Here is a 27,665-nt window from a genome sequence, read left to right as displayed (position 1 = left end):
TCTTTGTTACCTTGTCGGGCACTATTTTATATGTAATGAATTCCTACTACTTGTCCATTGTCCTATGCTTCTTGCACTATATTGAGCCTCCAGGCTGTGAACCCATGTTCTTTTTGCCTTAATTCCTTAACACCTTCCTGGTCAAGGCAGGGATGAGATGTGGACATATGACTTTACTCAATGACATATAGCTCAATGCTAGGGAAAGAATTCATAATAAATAAGGCCCCTCAGGTGACCAGCTTCAGAAGATAAGAGTAGAAGTTGTCAACTTGTCCTACCTTTTGTAAACCTGAGCCCAGTCTTTTTCAATGGCTTGCTGACTAGACCACAAAATTATCTGGGAGGCCCATTCAGGCTGACAGAGCCTTTAAGACCAAAACCCATTTGTATGCTTATTCTCTGTTTTCTCTATATTTTGTATCGTTTTGGCCTCCTGCCCCTGATATCGAGGATGTGGAGGCCATTTGCACAATGAGATCCCTCTAATGGGTTTGGAACTTGTCATTCATGTGACCATAAAGACTTTCTTCGTTGTCATCATGTTTCAATTACTCTCGCTTCCTTTTTGTTAAAGTTCCTGATACATTTCTCTTTAACTTCTATAGTCTTTCATAGCACTCAAAACATTTCTTCAAGATCCTTCTGCAGGCCACAGAAGATCTCACACAGTTTCTTAAAAAGCTCAGAAGAGGCAGGATATGTGGCCTTTGCCTTGGGTCAAACTCTCCGGCACAGCAAATGGAGATCAGAGCTATTCCTGTTTCAGGTACTCAGAAGCCAAGGAGAGCATCATTTTGATTTTCTGAGATGAAGGCACAAGTGGACGCTCTTTATATTCCAAGTACTCATGAGGTTTTTCCTATTACATTGCAAATATAGGATTTATTTATTCTCTAAATTCTCATTACATTTAACAACTACATCACCTCACTTTCTACCTTGCTAGAGATTATTTCCTAATAGAATCTGTCCTAACAACAGATGTAATTGGAGTGTGATTTGAAGAGATCAGAGGCAGGACTCCCTGTTCCTGAATTTGTATCATATCTTTTCATTCCTTCAGCGTTGTTGTTTTATTCTGGTGGTTCCAGAAGAGTTTTAATCTTTTTAAGGCGTTTTTATTTAATGCAAACACACTCAGGAGTCTTACCTTCTGTTCTCACAATATCACAGTCAACTGAAAACAGTTTTAGAATAAAACATGAAAAACCCAATTTCTATTGATTTAAAAAAAGCGAAGGATAGAAAGCATATAAAGAAAAATAAAATGGGTTCCAGAGAGCCAAGAGTAATTGTCAACAACTATGCATTTTTCTGGGAAACCATTTCTGCTTCTATATGGTTTTTCTACTGTCCATGCTTTTCTTTATTTTCTTTATCTGTGCAAATTACAAATTTCTTGAAGAACTGCCCCAATTTTCTCAATTTGGTTTGGACAGAGCTTAGCAAATTTTATCGTAGTTCTTTTTCCTAATTTGTATTATAAGAAAGAAAGAAGTATGTAAAACAATGTGTTCAGTCACTAGAAGTTCTATACCATCGAATCAACTTACATATTTACTTTCCTAGAATTATAAAAGTTGGTAGAGAAGTCACGCTTTAGCAATACAGAAATCTCTGCTAAAGAAAACTTTAAGTATTTGGGGGGAGTTACTTTTATTAATATCCACATTCCAGTTAACTAAGGTTTTACTATTTGTGTGTTTGCTTCTCTGTTGGGCGCACAGTGCCTGTATAACAAGAACTTACTGACTAAAGACGTAAGTCTTATAAATTTGGAACAAATGGTTACGGTTCTGTCAGTTGGAAGGTAAAATGCAAAATGAAATATACAGTAGTCACCCCTTAACTGCAGAGGATATATTCCGGGACCTCCAGTGGTTGCCTGAAACAGCAGATAATATCAAACCCTACATATACTATGGTTTTTCCCATACATAATAAATACTATGATAAAGTTTAATTTATAAATTAGGCACAGTAAGAACAATAACAACAATAAATAATAATAGAATAATTATAACTACAGTGTAAAAAAAGTTATGTAAATGTGGTCTTTCTCCCAAAATATCTTGTTGTACCATACTCACCCTTCTTCTCGTGATGATGCGAGATGATAAAATGCCTACCTGATGAAGTGAGGTAAAAGACACATGCATTGTGATACAGCATTAGGCTACTATTGGCCTTCTGATGATACATCACAAGGAGGATCACCTGCTTCTGGACCACAGCTGGTTACCAGTAACTCAAACTGTGGAGAGAGAGAAACCATGGATAAGGGGGGGACTGCCGTATTTTCCAGCAACTGCACACTGTGGCAAATAAAAGAAAAAATTCAATCACTGTTTTTTTAAGTAGTGACCATGTTGATGTTTGCTCCTGATATATTCCTTTCCCCACATGATAAAAGAAATAGTGTATTGAAAAATATGTTTGAAAACTGTCCCATGTTTTCTTCATAAGAATTTTGTGTCTGTGCATTTGCTACTTTTTCATTGTTTTATATTCTGAACATGCTCACTAAACTTAGTCAATCCATTCTGATAAATGGTCATTCACAGAAGGTGCTACTTTCTATAAATGTTATCATCTGATTCAATTTTGTCACCTTATCCAACTTTTCAAAAGTGTTTTATTTCCTGTCAGATCTTTAGTCATTTTGGATCTTGAGTAAAGTAGGATGTCAAAATATCAAATTATCCCTTCTATCCTTTTTTAGTTTTATTCTCTGGTGGTTTCTGGTAAATGAAGGGATTGGTTTTAGCTACGTGAGGTTTGCTTGCTTTGAAAATGAGAATTCTTGTGCAGATAATATACTCATTTTTCATTGAAATAGCAGGGGTTGAAACACTGGACACCATGCTGCAAAATAAGATGACAGAAGTATTGTATTATATGGAAATCGATGCATTTTGAAAGACAGAACCCATTTGCCAAAGCCATGGTCTCACCAAAATAATATTGCAAGGTTTGCTTACTTATTAGTGACATGGTTTATAGTTCTGCGCTATTTCTGAACTATGGGTATGTAGGGTCCACGTTAGATACAGCACAACAGCTGAAAGACAAGGGCAGGAATCATAGAACTTTCCATACCCCTGGCCTGTTTTCTTTTTCCTATTTGCATCAGAGGAACTCAGACTTCAGGCAATACCAAAATTGTACAGTGGAAGCCGTATACATCAAGCACTTCACAGATTCTGAATAAACACTTGGACATAGTTTAGCTCTTACAGAAATGTCCTCTAACTTCTGAATCTAATCGAAGGTGTTATAAATATATATATATATATGTGTATATACATATACATGTATCAATTATTTTTATATGTAAGAAACTTAAACAAAAAATTAACTAATTGTGATATTGTGATCTGTAAGAAATATATACCTGGTTACTTAAGTGACTAAAATATATATTCCTCCCATATATTTGCTTTTCATCCACAGTTCCTGGCTCATAGTTCCCCAAACCCTTGGAATTTTCTGAGTGACAAGAGCAATGGGAGCATAGTTTCTTACAAGATTTTGTCTCTTGCCCTCATTTCCTGGAAATGCTTCAGTGTCATAAGAGTGAAATGAGTATCCTCTTATTCATAATAAGCCCCTTTCCACAATGGGGTTTACATTAATGAGGTGACTTTTGGAAGGCACTTAAGGATGGGGGATTGTTGCCAGGGAAACCAATCCTGAATAGAGGGGTGGATATTCAGTCTCAGCTCCTGATTTCCAGGGAAGGGAGAGGGGCTAGAAGTTGAATCAATCACCAACGACCAATGAGTTAATCGATCAAATGTATGTAATGAAATGTATGTATGTCCTCCACGAGGACAGAGACACCTTTGTTCAAGACCTAACCCTATGTGTCTCTTTATCTGGCTGTTGATTCATATCTTTTAACATCCTTTTTTAATTGATCAATAATCCGCCGAGTAAACAGGTTTCTTGAATTCTGTGAGCCACTTTAGCGAATTAATTGAACACAAAGAGGGGGTCTCGGGAACCTCTGATTTATAACCAGTCAGTCAGAAGCACAGCTAATAACCTGGACTTGTGACTGGAGTTGGAAGTGAAGAGCGGTCTTGTGGGACTGAGCCTTGTACCTGTGGAACATGATACTATCTCCAGGTAGATAGTATCAGAATTGAATTGATTTATAGGACACTTGGCTGGTGTCCTATACATTGCTTGGTGGTGTGGGGAGAAAACACCTATTCTACACATTGGAATTGGGTGCAGAGCCCAAAATACTAATCTTTATTGACGACTAAATGGGAATAAAAATATTTCAAAATAAAAGTTTACATTCTATTATTGTTTAACAAACATGACTGTTATTTCCCATCTCCTTTTTCCTGTACATCACTTTCAAATAAAATAAATTTTAATTGGCTTAGTTTCCATTTTTTATATAAGCAAAGTACTGAGGTAGTTAAATAAATATTTTGTTTTATTTGTCATTTACTCTGAGAAACTATCTGACCTCCGTGCTCTAATAGAATTTAGTGCACCAAGTTTCAGAATACAATAATTTATTTAATGACTTTCTAGTGTGCTCAAATAATATATTCCCAATTATTCATGAGATTGTCATTACTTCTATGACATTTTATGTAAATGGATCAAAAAAAGTATTCTGAATCAATTTCCGTTCCACAGTTATGCTTCATCGTTCTGGACCTGGGCTAGTTATAGGACCCTACCTCAAATAAATAATTATGTGGCTCATTTAGTGAGAATACACCAAAAGGTAAATAAAAGCATGCATTTACTCTCCATGAAAACTAATTTGTTTGGTTCCATTCCCTGGCCTCTGACTTTTCACAAACCATTTAAACCATTTATTTTTCATAATGAACAGCTGAAGTGAGAGGGGGGTTAGCATCACATAATTCCACCTGTGCAGGAAAGGGACTGTGGGCTGTACTCTGTTGTCAATACCAATACTTCAGGCAACAAAAAGCACCATATATTTCAAGAGAAGTTAGCTGAATGCTTCAATATCATTTTAGTATCCATTTAGCTTTATTCTGACATCAAGGAATTTTAGCACATGGAATACAGCATGAAGAAAGAGCCCGGGGGGAGAATAGTAACAGTATGCACTATCAGATTTAATCTTTAAAGTATGTTTTATGACAAAAAGAAATTCCTTGTCAGCAAAGTACTTGCTTTGAAATTTGAGAATAGATTTTTATTAAAAGCTTAAAATACTAGATTATTTATTATATGGACATTTATTCACAATCATTTCCCATTAGATAACCATTTGGTGAAACTGAATAAAACTGGGTTTTTAACCAACGAAGGCACTTAAAGTTTTCTGCTACATTTTTCATCCTTTTACCTAAGTTACTTTCTTAAAACATTTTGTATTTGTTATAAACCATACCATGGTATATATTAATATTTTTGTAATAACTATACTTACATTCCCCTGTTCTCTCTTCGTGTACTTTCTGTACCTAACCACACACATACATATTTCAATGTCTATCCCTTAACATTTATACTCAACTTCAGTTGATTGAAAATTTGATTTACTTTTTAACTTCTATCTATACTTTTTACCTTTATCTCTCATTATAGTTAGCCTTTATTTAATTCCTTCTCTGTTACCTTTATATTTAAATCTTTCCTGGGATGCTGAAGACATCTTCCTCCTACCCACCCGGGACACACTTAATACCTCAAATCAATACCTTTTTGCTTATTTCTTCAGTGCTTTTTACAAGATGGCCTCAATTTTCTATTTGCGATTACAGCCCAATCCTCTGCAATCCTCTGCCCTAGTCCAGGTGGAATTCAGTGAGCTACCAGATGTGTTAAGACTCATCCTAGGAAGGTCAAAGATGCAGTATAGGATGAGCAGAGAAAGGCAGGGAATGGAGTACTGTGGGAGAGACCAGTTTTGAGCAGTAGCAGGACCAGAATATTAAGACATTTCCGTATATAAGAAGTACTCTGACTCAGCAGTTACCTTACTCTAACCTTGCATTTTTTTCTGTAAACTCATTTGTTCCCCCATCCCACAATTGATCTTTAATGTTGGCATCTTTAATGCCACTAATCAGGTTGTGGTTTTTGTTTGTTTGTGTTTTAAACTTATTTTGACATCTGATGTTAGTCTCACCCTCAACCTTACCACTGTATATTCCAGCACTGGCTAATATTAAGCCAGCTGTTGCTGGCCTACTTCATCTGGTTTGTCTGCACTGAGAGCTGGCTCTAATCCTACTCCTCACACGGCCAATGCAGGCCTGTGCCTCATTACTGAAACTCCTCGCCAGCTGAGATGGCATTGATAATCAGTTCTATTCATTATTTGATTGAGCTCACTTCTGACACTTTGATTTGTTCTGTTTTTGTTGAAATTTTCTACTCCTTTGGTTTCTATGATAGTGTATTATTTTATTTTCCTTAATTCTTTCCTATCTTCTATTTTCATGTTGTTTGTCTCTTTGTCTTCCTCTTCTTTCCTCTTAAATATTGGCATTTCATAGCTTTCTAAACTCTGCTCCATTTGCCCTCACTCTTTAAACATTTTTAATGGATGAATTAATCTAATCTCATGGATTCAAATATTGCCTGGATTTATTTCACTAACATCTAGTGTATCCATCCACATTAACTACATCAAACTCTTCCCTCCAAATGACTGATATTGCTTCTGTCGTGGCTGTTAACGACTGTGCTGCCAAATGCAGCAGTTTCTTTTCTGTTCTCACCTTTGTGTGGTCATAGCCTCATTTTCACTTAGTGGCCTTAGCCTTTATTTTTGACATTCTTTCCTCTTGGTTTTCTTTTGCCTTCCATACTTTTAAAAAATTGAGATATGATTGATCTATAACATTATATTAGTTTCAGGTATAAAACATGATAATTTGATATTTGTATGTATTGTTGAATGATCACCACAATAAGTCTAGTGAACATCTGTCACCATATACAGTTACAACTTTGTTTTCTTCTGATGAGAGCCTTTAAGGTTTACTCTCTTAGAAACTTTCAGATATGCAATAAGGTATTAACTATAGTCACCAAGCTGGACATTGACTTTCATCCTTTCATCTGATGGCTGCAATTTAGCTTTCTTTTCTTCCCATACCTTACCAGTACATTATGCATGCTTTGGGATTTTTTTTCTGAGCCCTCTTCACTTATCAATATGAATTGTCTTCTTTAGTGAGCTCATCCAGCCTCATGGCCTAAATGTTATATTCCAATGAGATAGATAGATAGATAGGTAATATGACATATATCATTTCATGATAATATGCTATCAGTGTGTGCATGTATGTGTGAATCATGATAATATGCTATCAATGTTTGTGTGTATGTGTGTGTATACACACGTGCACATATATATGTGTGTGTGTGTATATATATATATATACACATATATATATATATACGTGTATATACACACACATATATATATATATATATATATAGTAAGATTAAATGTGGAACTAGGGAAGAGATCAGATTATCTATCTATCTATCTATCTGATGGTCTTTCCAGTTATATGTCTTATGGACATGCTGGAATCTAACTTGTGTTTTCTGCCTTCCCCAAATCTTGCCCCCCTCATGTTTCCTCATCTTAGTTAAGGTACCTACTGCCATCCACATGGGAGTTCAAGCCAAAAACTCATCCTTGAGTCAGCACATTCCTTGTACTCTCATATTCATCACCAAGTCCTGTTACCTCTAGCCCCAAATATGTATCTTACATATTTCCACTTATTTCTACTGTCATTACATTAATGAAAGCCACCATCATCTCCTGTTTGGTGTAGTAGACAGCACTGCTATTCATCAATATCCATTTCCCTAACCTGACAGAATTTTATATCCCGTCCCACTGAATCAGGTCTGGCCATACGGTTGCTTTAGCAAATGAAATGTGAGCAGAGGTGAGACTTGCCACTTACTAGTAGAAAAATTCAAAGATCACTATACTTCACCCAGTCTTTTTCTCTCTGAAACAGTAAGTGACAGAGTTCCAGAGAATACACACACCATCAGCTTGGATCCCAACCTGAACATGGTGATGGCATAGAGCAGAGAGCTTAGCAACCCACAACAGAAATGATGTGTGGTAAAAAGTGGATCTTTGTTGCTGTGAATCACTGCGATGTCAGTGGTGTTTGTTACAACAGGGTCAGCTGGTCCTGACCCTACAACAGACTAAAGGCAGTACGCCTTCAGCGTACCCCCCTGCTTTCACACCTTCTCACACCATCCATTCCCCTCACTACAGTTAGTATCATCTTTTCCAAGAATGCTAAACTTTAGCCCCTTCTCCCCCAGCAACTGTCCGTTGCCTCTAGAATACTATCCAAACTCTTTTCATGGCCTCCACAGTCCTGCAAAGCCTGGCCTCTGTCTCCCTCTCAGACTTCCTCTCACACCACTCTTGGCTGACTGTCCACTTCCTATGCTGCTCTTCTTTCCCCCCTCCCCCCCGAATATGTTAAAATTGTTACTGAATGAGGGCCTCTGTCCTTCCTGTTCTCAATACTTCTCTTAGTCCTTTATATGGCTGTCAGTTTCTCATTCTTCAGGTATTACTCAGCTCCCTAATGCCCGTTCTCTCCTTTATGTGACTGCCTCATTTATTTGCAGTTTCCCTCTGCTCCACTCTTTCTATCATGTGGAAGTTAAAATTTATGTGGGATTCTGAAGGTAACGTGAAATACAGATGAAAAATTGACAACTTGTATAGTTCCTCATATATTTCTCTATCAAGTTCCTACAGGGCATGGACCTTGACTTTTCATCTTTGTATCCCTAATGTCCTGTACAATACAACACACAACATATAGTAGGTAATAAATATATCATTTGTTGAACTGAGTTAAGTTTCTCTCTCTATCCTTCCACCTTTGCCTATTTCTTTAAAAAATTTTTTTTTAACATTTACTTATACTTGAGAGAGAGAGACACAGAGAGAGAGAGAGAGAGAGAGAGAGAGAGAGAGAGAGAGAGAGAGCGCATGAACAGGGAAGGAGCAGGGAGAGACACACACAGAATTGGAAGCAGGCTCCAGGCTCTGAGCTGTCAGCACAGAGCCTGACGCGGGGCTCGAACTCACGAACCATGAAACCATGACCTAAGCCTAAGTCAGACACTTAACTGACTGAGCCACCCAGGTGCCCAGTGCCTATTTCTGAATAGATTAAGGATAAGAAAAGTTAAGACCAAAACAGCAAAAGCTCCACAACAGTTTTTGCCCTTTTGTAAATAAATGCCCAAAACAAATTTGCTTTCCTTCCTCCCAAAACACACCAAGTGTCTTGGAATACTGACCTTTTCATAACATAATATTTTAAGTCCTGGGTCCAACTTATCTGATCATTGGTGTCATGTTCTCTAATAGGAAAGCCTTTTTTTTAGTTTATTCCTATATTTAATTTTTTTTGGCCAAAGTAACATATGCAGATGGAAAAATGTTTAAGAAAACAGAAAAACATAATTTAAAAGCAATGCATTCACATGTCATTTCTTCCCATCCTCAGGTCCATTCCCAGGGCCTTTCAAAACCATTCATACTTTTATCTCATTTGCTGAGTACAACCATAATTAATATGGAAGTGGTACGAGGATGCCAAATCATCTTTCATAGAGGAAGTGGTAAGTCACATCTTGCTATCAGTGCAAAAATTAATCATTATAGATGTATTACTTGTATTGAACTTTTCACTAGCTAAGCTTGTAAATCTTGAGAGGAAAACAATGTAATGAATAAATAAATCACACAAAAATAAGAGAAAAAGATAAACACAACAAAATACTATACTCAAACTCTGACGGCTAGAGATAAGAGCTTTGAAAATCAAAGATGAATTTTAATAATATGAGAAATACAAAAAGATGATGCTCACTTACCTACACCAATGAGTTAAAGAAGCTTCTTTCTGTTTGAATACCTAACATTTTTACTTTACATACATTGTCTCATTTAATAACTGCAATGAAATTATTAAGAAGGTATCAAGTGATGAGATGTGTAATTATGCTAATGAGAAAAACTCAGAGCCATTCAGTGACAAAGGAAAACCAGTACATGGTAAAACCAGTCTCTAAACCTAAGTCCAATACTCTTACTTTGTATCAGCTTTGGCTCCTTGCTCTGGGAAATTAAAATTGGATTGCATATTATTTCCTTTTTACATTTATCATTTTACTAGCTAATTCAGAAGTATGGAATTTTGGTTGGCATTCCAATGTGACTTGGTTAATTTTATAAGGAAACTATGATTTTATTCATTTGTTTTCTCTCCTTGCTGATATGCACTATGCAGGTATTTCTCTTAATCTCCATCCATTCTAAATTTCTAAAAGGGAAACAGAGTCAGAAAAAAATAGTTCTCTATTACATATAGGATGGTTCTGATGTCCAAGGGACTGCAAAAATGAACAAAAACGTATACATACAGTTTCTTCCCCTAATCTGACAGAACTTTTATGTCTTGTGTGCCTATGAATCAGTCTGGGTATATCCTTCATAGAGTCTTTTTTTTTTTTTAAGTTTATTTACTTGTTTTGAGAGAGAGAGAGAGAGAGAGAGAGAGAGAGAGAGAGAGAGAATGCACATGCATGGAAGAGGAGCAGAGAAAGAGGGAGAGAGAGAATCCCAAGCAGGCTCCAGGCTATCAGTGCAGAGCCCAAAGAGGGGCTCAATCCCATAAACTGCAAGATCATGACTTGAGCAGAAATCAAGAGTCAGATGCTTAACTGACTGAGCCACCCAGGCGCTCCCTTAATAAAGTCTTTTTGTTCTGCTCAAACAGTATGTACGCTTTATAGATAAAGGAATTTTCCTACTTTGAGGCACTATTTCAAACTTTGGGTTTTATGCAGTTCTAGAATATTAAGTGGAAGTTTAAGAAAACAGTTAATAATAAGAGCTGGAAATCTTATAAATGTATTCAAGGGATAAGAATGGCGGGTGAAATTTTATGGACTATCATAAATATTAAAGACCGAAGGTAATTGCCAAACTCTGTACCTTGTATATAAATATCACATTTCTTTTAAAACAAGAAAACTGGTGTAGTTTAAATTGTGCATTCTCCTAATTGTTTTTTTACAAAACAAAATAATCCTTCAGATATGATGAGATATAGCAGAAAGTTATTTATTTAAAATCAAATGATATCCATAGTAAATTTACATAGCTCAATTTAATTTTCAAATACATTTAAGAGCTTACAAATTTTTAGATATGTTTACTATAACCAAGAACCTTAAGAAAACCAAAATATAATACTGTAAACTTATATCCTCCCCAGGGTCCCTCGCACCGGATAATCCCTTTCTCTTTGTCCTCCTGTCTACCCTTGAAATGTACTTTGACTCCTTACACTGTGAAGTACCTGCTGGCTGGTCCAGAACCCAAAGCACTCTTTGCTCAGACATTTGCACTCAGTTGTCTCTTATATTCTTACTTGTAACATACCTTGAGTAGTTATGGAATGTTTTATAAATTCATCATGTGAAGTTCTGTCCTCCCAACCTAAACAGCAGCTTCTTGAGATCACTGTTTGTAACCCCTCAGAACTCATCAAAATTCCCCTCAAGGAAGTGATGAGTTTGTTCAAAAGAAGCTAGAGTACTTTCATGATACTTTCCTGTATCACAAAATATTTCTTTATCTGAATTTGTTCCATTAAAAAAAAAAAGATACTAGAGTTGAAATCAAGCTCTTAGTTGTTTAAAATAATTTATGTTAAAGTCATACATTTTATTTATTTATTTTTCAAAATACTTGAGAATTTGTTTTACCTTAGGTTCTTAGTGCAATTGTTTTTTAAAGAAGTATCCTTTTCTTTCATATGGTGATAATTTCCCCTAGCAATCCACATTTTTATATAAAAAGAAAAAAATGAATTCCTTAAAAGAGTGCTGGACTTCTCAACATCTATCTTCAAACCTACTTATTATTGATGTTCTCTCCCTATTGTCATAACGTTTTTTACCAAGACCCTAGCACTTTGAAAAGTGATTAAAAGATATTACACATTTTACATAAATGAAATAATGCAAATAAAACCCTTCAAACGGTGTCTGGTACATAGTAAAAACTAATAAATGATAATGACTGTTAAATTTGACCCATAACTTGACTGCTTAATTTCTTTTCCAAAACACTGAACTCTAGAATAGTCCAGAGTAATCAAATATTACTTCTTTAAAAATGTTAAAAAAGTAAAAAAAAAAATAATAACTTATTAATAAATCACTTATTTTTCCCTATTCTCCACCCCCAGGGTATTTAACCTAGATAACTTAAGTTTCTAAAAGAGCAAGAATTTTTCTTTCTGTCGGGTATATAAGAAACAAAGAGCTTTCTAAATTTCTAAATTTTGACTTCTAAAACACCCTATATTTTACTCTGGTAGTCAAATCTACTTCCCTTTATGTAATGTCAGTAGCATTCGGCACAGAACATATTTCCATTTTATCTCAGTGAATTCGGTAAGTGGATGAGAGCCATTGTCTAAATAGTACTGAGGATACGAATGCTATACAAATCAGTGGTACATTTATTTTACCCCTCAAAGTGAAAGATCAGTTAATTGCAGCAGTAATATCATATTCTAAATTGTGTTCCAAATGAGCAATCCTGAAAGAATTAATTTCCATTCACCCGTCTTAAATTGTCAAGTAGACTATGAAGAGCTATAGGTCTGAGATATACCTACATGTTCTTCCTGAAAGGTTCTTTATGAAAGGACAGATTCTTTCAGGACAAAATAAAGATATCTGTTATCTAGAGCCTGCTTTTCTACAATTCCCCTTATTAGCAATGTCTAAAGAGAGAATTTAAAACCAATCTGTTTTGGTTTACAACAGTATTCATTGTGAACTGAGGTGACAACCAGCTAAGCATGTCAAAGAGTTCTGAGGTAATTGAGGGAAGTTTAGAGTCCTCACTTAGTATGTTAGGTTCTCTACACACAGGTAAGAAATCAAATTCTGAAAAAGGTAGCATTCAGATATTTTTGCTCAGCTCTCATTGATCAAAATGCTGTTTTGGTTGTGAATGTGTCTGGGGTTCATGAAGCTATTTATTGTAAAATCATCAGTGGCTCTGACGAAAAAAGTACTGGCCAAGAAATCTGATGAAAAAAGCACTTTCCAAGGAATCAGAAAAAGTTAATTCAGTATCTCGCTAGCAACCATCTAGCATAATTGAGTCAGCTGTTTGTGCCTTTTAAAGGAATTTGGACTTTAACTTCCAGTTAGAATGTATAAAAGTACAAAAAAAGTTTTTGATCATATAATAACAATAAAAAATGGAAAAGTAAAACTCATATTTTTATATTATTTGGAGCTAGCAAAGAACACCCTCCCCCATTCGTGCAAGAGTGAGTATCAATCTAACAACTTGTTTGCTAAAAATTGGACTATTAAATAACACTTAGTAGTCCTACTTTATGTTTATGTAGACTTTTCCACATTTTAAAATACAAATCAGTGTATAATTTCTGAGAGCCAAGGATGGAGGGCAAACAACTGGCCCAAAATATAAGGGACAATCACCTGCAAGGTGAGGCAGATACGACCGCTTAACTGGGGAGACATAGCTGGGCACTGAGAAGAATTCAGCTACAGTAGTTAACTTTTCATTCCACTCCTTCAATTAATACTATTAGAATAAAGTGTTTACTTCATTATATAAAATTTTCTTGCCCCTAGCTACATTAAAGACTATTAATTAATATTAAAAGCTATTATTTATGAAAGAATTTTAGATAAAAAACTAGCTTTGTAAGATACATACAAGTGTTTTGGGGGGGGGAAAGAGGCGGGGTAATTTTCTGATCAAACAAAAAAGTTGTTTTGGATAAAACAAAATGCAGCTGATTGCTCAAATAGTTTCTGATGTGTTTACTCTGAATATTCCAAATGGTTACATTATACACACCTTTCACAATGTTATTTAATAAAGAAACCATGGGGTGCCTGGGTGGCTCAGTCTGTTGAGCTTCCGACTCTATAGATTTCTCTAGATTTCGGAGCAGGTCATGGTATCACAGACAGAGCCCCGTGTGGGCTCCAGGCTCAGCGTAGAGCCTGCTTGGGATTCTGTCTCTCCCTCTCTCTCTGCCCCTTCCCCACTCACACACATGCGCGCTCTCTCTCTCTCTCTCTCTCTCTCTGCCTCCCTCAAAATAAACTTAAAAAAAAAAATAAAGAAAGCAATTGTATCTATGCTATTTTTGTTGTTGCTGTTATTTGGAAGTAACCCGACTCAGATTAGATTAAAGAGGTAAAGATGTATTAATCATTTAACTGGGAAGTTCTGGGGGCTTTCAGGCAGTCATGATTGAGGAGTGCAAATGATAGGGTAAGAAATCATTCTGTTTTCCCATCTTTTTCTCTGCTTTTCAATCCGGTATCTTCAAATTGGTGGCAAAGGTAGCTATTAAGATGCTGTATTATAACTGGCCAAGTCTAAGTCATGTACATTCCCTTGTGGATGAAAGCATCAATTCCAATCAAACAATATTGAACGTGCTGTGTATTAAAAAAGAGGATTCTGATATCAAGTGAAACAGGAAGGCGTTTCTGTTATAAAATAAACTCGGGAAAGATTTTATAATTTTTGTGAAAGAATGATATATTTTGAGGGATAAATACTTTTTCTATTGATAGGCTGTGGAAAGTTTTAATTTAACAAAGAATTCCTCTTCACAGGCAATGCAAAATTACCTATTTGAAGTTAAAGCATTGCATGTTGGATTATGTTTCTTTAATACAGCAAACTGGTTTATTTCTTTTACTGATTCCTTACTGAGTCACACTGGCAGAGCCTTACAATGTTGAGTTCTGTGATAGATGAGTGACCATGCATAATCTAAGGGATCAGTTATCATTCTTGTGCAGACCTCAAAGAGAAAATTCTTTATTAAATCTGAAAGAGAAGGAGAGAGCTCTTTTTTACGCAACACTCTGGTCTTTTGGAGAAGTTAGATAAAGGTGATTATTTTATCAGACTTATTTCCAAACCAATTTATTCATATTGGTGAACTGATTATCATAAAAGCCTAATAATAATCATCTTACTAAGCCTATTGTTACCTGATTATTTTAATAAAATTTATTGAAATGTAACTTATATACTACAAAGTGCACCTACTTCAAGTATATAATTTTATAAGTTTTGACAAGTTTCTATATGCGCATCTGCCAACACAATTACATTTTAAAGAATAACAACTGGGCTCCCAGTTCAAAATGGCAAATGAGCATAAATGCTTACTTGCCATCTCTTCAGAATCCCCAATAAATTAAAATAGTAGTAAAAGGCAAATCATAAAAAGGGAAAATAATAGGAAGGGGTGGCCACACACAGATGAGAGGAGACTGCTGAGAGATGCACACAGAGAAGTCTACAGTTATACCATGTAATGGTTTCGTTGTTAGTAAAAGGTATGTACCCCTTGGTATAGAGCAACTTTCTCCTTTCACAATCTCCTACCAGAACCCTGAAGGGGTGTTTTTATTATCTTTGGTTTGGGAACCAAGTAAGACTCCTGGAAGAAAAACCCACGAAATTGTGGAAATTCCCCTTAGGCAACAGGCCTCCAGGATTTTCTCCCTCACATGGTAGTCTACACTGTCTCCAGCAATTCATCAAAATTATCCTTCAAACATTCCCAGCAACTATCCTTCAAACATCCCCTACACTCTAGGGGAGTTTGCTCCACTTAAACAGATCTGGGCTGCATCCCCCTAGTTGCACCTGTCTCTTCAGATATTGGAATGGTAGTTTGCCTTGTGACCTCAGTGCACTGATAAATCCAAGGAAAGTCATTGATTTTCAGTCTGTTCAGATTTTTATTATTGTAAGGATGAAGTTGATGACTTCCAATTTCTTTACATGTCAGAGCTGAAACCTGAAGCAACTTACTTAATGGTAAACATTTAAAACTTTGTCTAGTTACATTTATTAATTCCCTTCATCTCTGCATTCCCTTTTGATCTGATTTGTTTATTTTCACTTCACTATCTATTTATTCTTAAGAATAATTTTGTTGAATACAGCACAACCAATGTGAACAATGTAATTCTAGCCACTCATTTTATTCTTATATTTCCTATATACTCTGTTCTCAGTCTTTTATATACAGAATAGCTTATTAAGCCTATATTGCACTTTTCTGCTCATTCTTTTTTTTTAATTAATGTTTATTTATTTTTAAGAGAGAGAGAGACAGAGAGAGAACGCGAATGGGGGTGGGGCAGAGAGAGGAAGACTGAAAAGGAACCTGAAGCAGAGCCTGATGCGGTTTGAACTCACAAACCGCCAGATCATGGCCTGACCTGAAGTCGAACGCTTAACCAACTGAGCCATCCAGGAACCCCTGCTCATTCTCTCTTAAACAGAACTTCTGTTTCATGATATACAATTATCTTTAAAATGAAAAATGGAAGTATTTTTTACTCTAACTTTTGTTTTTTACCATTAAATAGTACAGTGATAACATTTTTCTTTTAGTTCCCTAATTATATGTTTTCATTTTCAAATAACATGCAGTTAATACTTATGAAATAAGAAATATGTTGACAATAAATATAATGCATTATAAAAACACTTTACCTGACTTCATAGAATAAAATCGTGAACAACAGGAAATTTGTATTCATGTATTCTGATCTTCCTGTCCATATCTAACTCCCAAATCCAAATTTTATTTATTCATGTATACCAAATTATAGGCTGCTTGTAGAAAAATATTTGAATTTTGTGGTTTTCTTTTTACAGTTCTTGGTTTGGTTATCTTTCACATAGTAGATAGTTGACAAATGTTTTTTCTCAACTAAATCCTGATTCAAAAAAATGCAGAATTCCCAGAACCATCTGGTTCTTGAATTGATTTACACTAAAACAAATTTTCCTATGTTGTGACTGATACGTGTGGTTCCAGTATTTCATACAGATATTAATTCAAGTTATAGGTCTGTATTGCCTTTAGTATGTATAATTGCAGTCCATTCTGTTTACTTTTGTGGGTAGAGACTACCTATTTATTACAGCAGGTAAGGCCAACCGTTGTTTATATACTTTCCTTTTTATCACCCAGAGAACAGTTCTGCCGGCAATCTGAGAAAGCTATTAGGAAATACCATTTGATTTCACTTACCCTTTTTAGTTTACTGTTATTGTTACTATTTTAAAATGTCTAGAATATTATCAACCCATGTACTTTAAAGAAACTCTCTTTTTCATCTACAGGGCAAGAATTAGATACATAAACATCTTTCTTGTTCTGACTACCATCAGTGTAATCAGACAGACGTATCCTAGAAGTAATATTTCATGTTATCAATGTTTAATATATTCAGAAGTATACATTTAAAAGTGTACTTTTAAATACTCAGAAACCTGAATCCTGGTTGTCTTCATTTGAGTTTTTCTAAATTTACTTCTGCTTTAGAATAGAGAACATTGAGAATTGACTGTGGAATGCTAAAATAAAAAAAGTCTTATAGTTATCCTTCTGAAAGTTGATGAAATGTAACATTCTGATACTGAAGTCATCTGACCAATTATCATTAGAATCTGCAAGAGAACAACATGGTTCTTTGATTTCATTTAATACAAAAAAGGAAATAGTACATGTATAAATCATTCTGTGGTAACTGAAAGAGATGGCTTAATAGTTGAATGCTTATAGGATCTTCTCTAACATGGGGCAAGAAAAGAAAATACCGGAAAAATGGGACAAAAAGATAATTCCTAGAACGTTGATTATAGCCTGAGGAGTCTGTAAACTGTTTTCAGTTTATGAAAATATTGTAGTCCAGCTTTCAGCTGATATTGAGAAATTGCACCTAGGGGCGCCTGGGTGGCTCAGTCTGCTGAGCGTCCGACTTCGGCTCAGGTGATCTCACTGTCCGTGAGTTCGAGCCCTGCGTCGGGCTCTGTGCTGACTGCTCAGAGCCTGGAACCTGCTTCCGATTCTTTGTCTCCCTCTCTCTGCCCCTCCCCCGTTCATTCTCTGTCTCTCCCTGTCTCAAAAATAAATAAAACGTTAAAAAAAAAACAACGAAATTGCATCTAGCAAGTCTACAATCAGTATTGTCTTACTAAACATAATTTATTCATTATCATCATTATCTCCAAATTACAGGTTCCTACATGATTTTTCACACTACATATTGTTTAGTTAGACAGAAATTTGTTAAATGGAAGTTTATGAGAAGTGCAAGACTAGGGGCGCCTGGGTGGCTCAGTCGGTTAAGCGTCTGACTTCCGCTCAGGTCATGATCTCACAGCTCCAGCTTCTGCGTCTCCCCCTCTCTCTGCCCTTAACCCACTCACATTCTGTCTCTCTCAAAGATAAATAAACATTAAAAAAATTTTTTTTAAAAAGAAGTGCAAGACTAAATAAAAATTTGGTGTTGAGTGACATAATAATTAACAACAACAACCAACAACAAAGTTGGTTGTTGTTGTTTTTTAATTTCCTTTTATTTCTGACCAGGACTTAAGAGCTGCCTTCTTTTTCTTTTTCTTTTGAATGTATTAGATAATAAGTATTCTTGTAATTTGGGTTTTAAATCCCAAGAAATAATTGAGACTAGACGGATATTTTGAGGTATTTTTTGTTTGAGTTTTGATGGCTAAGAAAACTCCTGATTAGAATCAAAGGCTAACTTTACTTTTCTATACCTTATGTTACCAGTGGAAGAAGATAGTATGGTTTTTTTGCTCTCAATGTCCATTTTCAGTGATACACATTATATTCCTTTTTTTTATAATATATAATATATATATATAATATATAAATATATATAATATAATTCCTGAAAAATTATATTCAGATTTTATTCAGAACCCAATCACAGTTTATATACATAAAATCATTTACATAATTGCTTGATTAATTTCTTTCTCTAATACTAGGTCGCAAGATTTTATGACAAACTCTCTAACTTTTTGGCTCAGGCTCATATTTGATTGCTCAGTACCTACCGTAGGACCTAGCACTCAAAAGATATTAAGACACAGTGGGCGCCTGGATGGCTCAGTCAGTGGTTAAGCATCCAACTTCAGCTCAGGTCATGACCTCACGATTTGTGAGCTGGAGCCCGGTGTCAGGCTCTGTGCTGACAGCTAGGAGCCTGGAGCCTGCTTTGGATTCTGTGTCTCCCTCTCTCTCTGCCCCTCCCCTGCTCATGCTGTCTTTCTCTATCTCAAGAATAAACATTAAATATATATATATATATATATATATTTAATATATAAATATTAAAATGCCTAATAATTCAAATTAAATTCAATGCTGTAATAAAATCAGTTATCTTAATAAATAAAATAAAAAAATAAAAACTTTCATGTTAAGGTAGCTGACAGTCTCAGAATTTAACTTATTTTAGCCAATTCATTTTATCACAGAAAATGTAGAATCGCCATCTGATTCATTCATACTAGGGCCGAGATATTTCTCACTACCTCTTACTTTCCTTTAACCCTCAATGTGGGTTACAGTTCACCTCTAAATAAACTTACTATTTTCTTATATATAACTTGAAAACAACTAAAGTATAACTCAAAAGAATTAAAAACTGTAAAACTCAAGATGTCCTTAGACTAAAGACTTGGGATACCATCCCATGCCACCAAATATACTTTGGCAAATGTTTGTGTGGACTAATGAGAAAATTTTCTCCAAACACTAGCATTGATTTAGATCAATGCTAAAGTTGTCAGAAAAACTTTTCCATAAAAAATATAAATTTGTTAAATAGCAAGATAAACACTAATATAACATGACGTTATACCCAAACATACTAGGGTTCATGAATATAAAATTCAATCATAGAGAAAGCTAATACTATATCATAGGGATATATACAAGTATTGGATAGTAAATTCAAACTAGAGATATTCATCTGTGGGAGGTTGACAGTATACTAGAATGGATCCTGAAATCTTCAAAATACTAGAGAGATGTTCTATCCTAAGCTTGCTGTTGGGTTAACTGGGTGTTTGTGTCTTTGTTAATATTTATAATTACCATACATGATGTCTTCTTTTACATTCATGAAGTTTTTCATAATTAAAACAAAAAAATTAAAATAGACATTACAATTTCTGTGTGGTCTTGACAAAACTTCTATGGCTACTACACAATTTCTTAGGAGTAAAAGTATTTGATTTTGCAAATTATCTCAGTTCTTTTGAAATACTGGATTTGGTATGATAATATAAAGTGAAAATAAAATCACTAGTAAGCATGCTGCCCTAGGGGGAAATGTTCAGTTTCATCAATAGAAAACGAAGTGAGAGTAGGAGACAACAAAATAAATTCATAGAGGATGATAGTCTCCAGAACCAAGAGAACATGAAAGATTAATTATAGCTTCTTGAAGGAATAGCCAAAGAAATTTCGTTTAAAAAACATGTATATAGGAGCGCCTGGGTGGCTCAGTCAGTTGAACATCCGACTTCGGCTCAAGTCATGATCTCACGGTCCGTGAGTTCGAGCCCCGCGTCGGTCGGGCTCTGTGCTGACTGCTCAGAGCCTGGAGCCTGCTTCGGATTCTGTGTCTCCCTCTCTCTCTGCCCCTCCCCCGCTCATGCTCTGTCTCTCTCTCTCTCTCTCTCTCTCTCTCTCTCTCTCTGTCAAAAATAAATAAACATTTAAAAGAAAAACCATGTATATAAAACTGAGAAAGATAAAAAGGAGGTATGGCAATCTATTATTTCTAAAACATAATGCAAATTGAAATTCAGTATGTTCTTGTGATTCTAGTGATTTTTAACGTGGCATTTTATATTAGAATATTAGATATATTAAAACGATACGAATAGCTATATGTGTATTTTTTATGAAATCACGTAGACATTATTTGACCTGTTTGTTGCAATGTGCTAGCAATTTCTCTTGCTCTAGTGTGTTGGAGAGGATCTTCTCGCCAGTATGGAATATTGTCATAAATGATTCCCTGAAGACTTTTAGTTGTTTTGGTCTTATGTGTTACTCATAGTATATTATTTAAAAAATCTTCAGGTTCAAAATTCTCCATAAGTTAATTCATAATATTTATAATTGTGAATATATACAATTTACAAAAAAATCAAATAAGTTATTTATGAATGACATAGACATTCCATATGATTCTAATAACAAGAAGCTCTGGTAAATATACGCTGAGACAAGCAAACCAACTCACAATGGTTTTTTTTGGTGGGGAGGAGAGAGGAAGGAAGTCACTTTCGTCTAATTAATTTGCAAACAATAACATCACAAAAGCTAGTTTAAAGAGGACACACAAATATTCTTTAGCCCCAAACTACCATTTCAATGAACTCCTATGTAAGTAAGAACACTCCCTTGGATTGCAGTTCTGCAGCAGGGAAGCTATTAATGATGGAGGAGAGGTTTAACTGGTGGCTTTAACTGCATACTTTCACTATCAATTATATTTTTATGCTAAATTAACTTGGACATGAGAGACGATTTTTCATTTCTTTCCATTTGAACTTCTTGATCAGGCTAATCCATTTGTAAATCTGCACTCTTTTAGCACATTGCTGAAACCCTCACAAAGCGTTGAGGTCACCCCGGTTCCGAACACACTCCAAACACTGTTTCATCTCACGGTGGCGACAGCCAAACCGCTGTTGCCGCGGCCTGAGTGTCAGCTGGGTTCCTGAGGCTCCTGGTAAGTGATATCAGGCCTTGAGGGCTCAGCATTACTTCCTCCACTGAAGCCCCCAGTGATGCCACAAAGTCCTAACTTTAACTCAATCCTTAATTATCCATTTCTCATTTCACTGCCATGAGTTGAAAAGCTCTACTCTCTTCTCTCTGCCAACGACAGTCTCATTTTCTTTGAGACCTGCAATTTGCCACCTCCATGAAATACACCCTGGAAGATTGCATCCACTCTGAACTATCTTTTTATTTTAAAGACATTTATTAAGTTTGCACTAACAGTTAGACTAGCTGTCTGGGAAAGGAGTATGATATTAATTAAATGTCTAGATTGTCCACAGGTTAACAAAAAAATTCCCTCGGCAGTCCATAAATTTTGGACTGTTTCTTTAGGTTTTACTGAAGAGCATATGCTTACTCAGGATTACTTAGAGGTATTGATCATGACAGTAAGAAGTATTATTTCTAGGTAAATAGGTGGGCTCTAACTATTGAAATGGTTTTAGTCAATGGCCACTTATTTTATACCTGGAACTATTAGAAAGAATTAATGCAGTAGAATCTATTTTAGGATAAAGAATCTGACAAACTAAAAAAATCATGCTTTAAGATGTTTATAACAGTGTTTTTCATTCATTTAATATATATTTCCTAAATACCAAACATGTGCCTGATGTTTTTTCAGGAATGAGGAGGAACATCGATAAACATGACATAAAAAAAAAAATTCCTGCCCTTTTAGTGTTTGAATTATCTCCTGGTATAATTATGGCCCAGAACTATTGACAATTATAACCTATGTAGAAATTGTCTGGTGTAATGTCTTCATCCTCCCCAAAGAGTTCACCATTTCATCAGGCAGTATTGAACAAACCCAGCTTTCCTCCACGTATTTGAAATGCCTCCTATCACATATACTATTTCTGTATACATAATCTTAAGTTTATTTTTAGACATTCTCTTTTCTTTTATTGGTTACCCTATTCTTCTCATCCCAGGACTAAATGATTCTCATAAAAATCCGAGTATGGCTCTTTTTCAGGAGCAGCTGTTATTATGACCATTATTATACCTGGCATCAAATCTGGGAAAGAATTCAACAAGTATCTTTATTCCTTATAAATAAAATATATTCCAGAGGACAAAGTGGAAAGTGTGAATTTTACTGAAAATGTGTTTTAGAGGGAGGGGCAATATTGGGTAATAATGTTTAACAATTCATAGTAAATATTTCTCTTTACTAAAATTGCTTGCTTCTAATTCCTTTTCTTTCAGATTCTCAACCTTCCCAGCCTCCAGCCTTTTGGCTCCAGCCTTCAGCCTCCTCAAACACTTTATTCTTGGTCTTTTGTTTTGCATGTAAATTTATTTAGTTCTGGCTCTTTCAAAACCAGCAGTTAATTTCCTCTAAAAATGCGAAAGTTCTTTATACCAAGAATAAGTTTGTGCTCAGGAAACAAAATGTTCCAATTATTTAAAATCCACACCACTTAGAAAAGACAGAGTGTGTGTGTGGGGGGGTGATGGTTGAGTAATAGAAAGATTATGAATTATAAATAACAAAAACATCTTTTTGTTGATCTTAAATACAACTGAAAAACCAAAATATCTTCCCATATAGAACTCATTTTCTAGGGAGTGCTAATGATGTGCTCGACATACTATGTGCCAGACATATTATGTGTCATACGTATTCTTAACTCTATCTTCCAGCTGAAGCTTATTGAACTCAGAGAGAGATTACACAAATTGTTCAAAGCTACATTACTAAGTGGCAGAACTGACTTTTGAACTCCTGATTCAAAACTTTTGATATTATGCTTTATATGCAATTCTGGTATCTGAAAAAGCAGGTATCCACTCATTAACTACAAGTGTTTTCTTCTGTGCACTTAGTGGCTTTTATTGCAGAGAATACGTAGCACCTAATGGGTGTAATTTAGCGAGATTGAAAAAAAATATATATACCTAAGCAATTAGACCTTGATTAGCTACATTCACAGATATGTACCCGTGGTAGTTAGCTTTATGTGTCAACTTGGTCATACTGTAATAATATCCAGTAATGTAATCAGGCACTAATACAGGCATTACACTGAAGGTTGTTTGTTGATGTGGTTAACATGGGTTGTGTGCTAATGAAATCAGTTGATTTTGAGTAAAGAATATTACCCTCAGTAATACAGGTGGTCCTCATCCAACCAGTTAAAAGTCTCAAGAGCAAAATCTGAAATTTTCAGGAGGAAAGAAATTTTGCCACAAGACTGCAACATCAATTCCTACCTGAATTTCTAGGCTACTAAACCTGACCTATAAATTTGAGACTCATCAGCTACCACTATGCATGTAATTCCTTAAAATCAATCTATATTTATAACCATATTTGGATCTGTAGAGGATGAATAGATATGTATAGGATGACTTATACTAAAACACACATATAAAAAAGTCTATAATAGGGGCGCCTGGGTGGCTCAGTCGGTTGAGCGTCCGGCTTCAGCTCAGGTCATGATCTCACGGTTTGTGAGTTCGAGCCCCGCATTGGGCTCTGTCCTGACAGCTCAGAGCCTAGAGTCTGTTTAGGATTCTGTGTCTCCCTCTCTCTCTGCTCCTCCCCAACTCGTGCTCTGTCTCTCTGTCTCTCTCTCTCTCAAAAATAAATAAACATTAAAAAAAAGTCTATAATATAGGGGCGCCTGGGTGGCTCAGTCGGTTAAGCGTCTGACTGTGGCTCAGATCATGATCTCGGGGTCGGTGAGTTTGAGACCCGCATCGGGCTCTGTGCTGACAGCTGGCAGCCTGGAGCCAGCTTCCGATTCTGTGTCTCCCTCTCTCTCTGCCCCTCCCCCACTCATGCTCTCTCTCTGTCAAAAATAAACATTAAAAATTTTTTTTAAAAAAGTATGTAATATATATTCTATCAGCCAAAACATACCTATATATCAATGTTTTGAATAGATAGATATGCATAGCATATATATGTTATGAATATACACACACTAATATCCTATTGATTCTGTTTCTCTAGAGAACATTGTATGATATAATACCTAATCAAGTATCTTAACGGTGAAAATAAAATTTGCTGTACAACACAATGTTAGAAATGTCTATTATATTCATTGTTACTTAAACAAATAGAGAAACTTTAAAGTTGTATCATGCTACAAAAGTGACTTAGGTAGCATATCCACTGGCAGAAAAAGAAAAATATTTGTAAATGTTTATTTTTGTTTTTAGATCATAAATCCCATACGCAAAATTTATTGTCATAAGTTTAAATAATTTTTCAGGAATTTGATAATCTCTAAAATTTATGTGTGGATAATTTAGAGGAATATATATTGAGATTATATATGTACATATATAAAATCAAATTTAATTATGGTTGTTTGGAACTAACAATTTCTTATTAAACTACTCAATTATAAGGTAATTTTAACTAAATAATTGTAGACTTTCTTAAACATGTGTCTAATTTATTTACTAATTAAAGTAAAGAAATAAACATAACTCAAAATCATCATAGAATGTCTGGGAAATTACTTAATGCCAAATTTAACAATACATATATGCACACAAAAATGTAAATGTACCCTTATACACTACACAAGCAAGGTAATGAATAAAGCACACTTCGTTATTTAGTAACTTCAGTTATTTAGTAACTGTAAAAAAAATTATAAGATATATCATTAAATGGATCTTAGAAGAAGGAGTCAGCTTTACAGGTTTTTGTTAAAATTAGTTATTTTCTAAGTTAATTTCAGTAATGCATTTAATAATGTTAGTTATTCTTCAAAGCTATTATGCAAGGTCAATATTTTTAAGTTCAACATGGTCACATCACAAGTTCAAATAAAAGATCTGAAGAAACCATGGGCAACAACCTCGTAACTGGTAAATGATAATATAGGTAGAGCTAGCTAAAACTCCCAAATGTTGTTACCAGCAGGTGTCTTATGCTACTTATTTCAACATCATTTTACTTTTAATTAGATAAAACAACCTATTTTGAAATAAAGAGCTTTGGATTTCCACTTAGAGGATTTTATCACCACCACTGCTGGCATACATGGCATTCCTAAAATGTGTCTGATTTAATTTAGACATGAAAGAAATATTAGGATTCTCAAAGCAGAGCCACTGAAAATCAATCTCTATAAATCTAAATTATTTGGTTACATTTTCACATATGTATTTCTATCTTAAGGTAATATAATGATAAATGTAAATTCATCAAAACTACTTGGGGCAAGTAGAGAGAACATAATATAATTATACATAGCTGTAGCATTTATCTTCATTTAGCACATAGCATCAAATGTAGGCAAAGCACACATTATTTTTAAAAACATCAAAGTCACCATAATTAACTATGCCTCTCCTTTGAGAAAAAGAAAAATAAATTCCTCTTTGAGACTTCTCAAATTAAACATTCATAAATTATAGCGATCTCAGGTGTTTTGTTTCCCCCTAACCCCTTCCACCTCACCTTATAAATTTGGTAGTTTAGTCAAGATTGGATTAGAGCAGGAACCACCAGATGAATTAAATACCACTTGTGATCAAATGAAAGTCACAGCTATTGTGTAGGAAATGAAAGGGGACTTCTTTCCCTGAAGAGCCTCAAAATTGCTGGCATTAAGACAGTTTTTGCCTATTGTTCTTTTTTTTCTCTCTCACTTCCAACAGAATCCTGGGCTGTTTAAATCACAATCTGAGTTGCAAGGTCACTAAAATATCCAGGGGTAGAAAAGGAGATGTCCAGAATTCACCAACAAGCAGCATCTACACTAATAATACCGCAACCAAATAAATGAATGGTGTTCATAATTAAACTTTTCAGATATCATCCTGCACATTATCTGATTTCATTCCTCTGGGGTTGCAATTGACTGTCACTGACTAATTGAAATTCTACTGCCTTGCTAGCTGTTGGTAAATTACAGGACAACCTGTGTTGTGTGTTTCCATTAGACTAGCAGATATTATATGGGTCAATATAAATATGACCAAAATGGTTTCTTATAAAACATATCGCATTAACCTCTGAAAGGTTCAGGATAATGAAATCATAGAAGATATTAATTTTACTTTCCTTCAGAACCTGTTTCACACAGGTCCAAAGCCTGGTGAATCAAATACACACACACACACACACACACACACACACACACACACACACACTCATTTACTCATTCATTTTGAAATTGGTGATAAACATTAAAATGAGCCATCAGATTCTGACTGTTCTCTTGTTTTTCCTGTTTTAATTTTTCCCACTCTGCATCATAGTATTTGACGTAAATCTCATGTTTCATATTTGAATCAAATTGTTTTATATGCAAAATTATTCAATTAAAAATAGTTTGCTCTGGAGGAAAGCACTCTCAGAATGATGGAGATAGGCCCTTTGAAAGTGCATCCCTCCATAAATACAATAACACTGGCGACAGTTGTCAAAATCAACATTTTTCAGAACTTTGGAAAAAAACCAAAAGCTTATAACACTCCAAGGAGAGTTTATTCCAGAAAAATGGTTGATCTTGGTAAGAAAAATGAGCTTTGTGATGTTTTCACTTATCCTATTCTCATACTTTTCTTCTTATCTCTGTGGTAGCCTTGAAAACCAATAGCCTTACAAGGAAGGCAGCTATGAAAAATCAGAAACCTAGCAGTCACCACAAATAACAAAGTGGTTTGGACAGAATGGTCACTATGATGTGTCTGGAAGTTTCTTAACAAGTTTCATTATCAGAATTTGTTTTTACTTCATCTGATTCAGAAATGACCCTGTAAATAGCCCATCTTTAGGACATTTATTGATAACAATTAGCAGCAGTGATTTAACATCACTGCTGATGGACATGGTGTTTTAAGTTGAGGATAACAAAAGTCTGACCAAAGTCTTAAAACGTCTAACTGAGGAAGAGATTTACATGGATATCTTGGCAAAGATCTGATGCATTC

At 35.0% G+C, this 27,665-nt stretch overlaps 1 long non-coding RNA gene across 2 annotated transcripts in view; it reads right to left on the bottom strand.

Annotated features, from left to right (window-relative positions):
* Positions 1 to 2,132: 2,132 nt before the first annotated feature.
* Positions 2,133 to 27,665, bottom strand: part of LOC132679466 (uncharacterized) — a 404,100-nt gene continuing 378,567 nt past the window's right edge. For both annotated transcript variants that reach the window (XR_013552869.2, XR_013552866.2), the window contains exon 5: positions 2,133 to 2,257. This is a non-coding gene — a long non-coding RNA (uncharacterized LOC132679466). The remainder of the gene's footprint in view (positions 2,258 to 27,665) is intronic.

This window comes from Panthera onca, chromosome A2, assembly GCF_046562875.1.
Source record: "Panthera onca isolate mPanOnc1 chromosome A2, mPanOnc1 haplotype 2, whole genome shotgun sequence".
NCBI classification, from domain to species: domain Eukaryota; kingdom Metazoa; phylum Chordata; class Mammalia; order Carnivora; family Felidae; genus Panthera; species Panthera onca.
The sequence above is the reverse complement of the archived record's forward strand: the minus strand, read 5'-3'. Positions and strand labels throughout refer to the sequence as shown.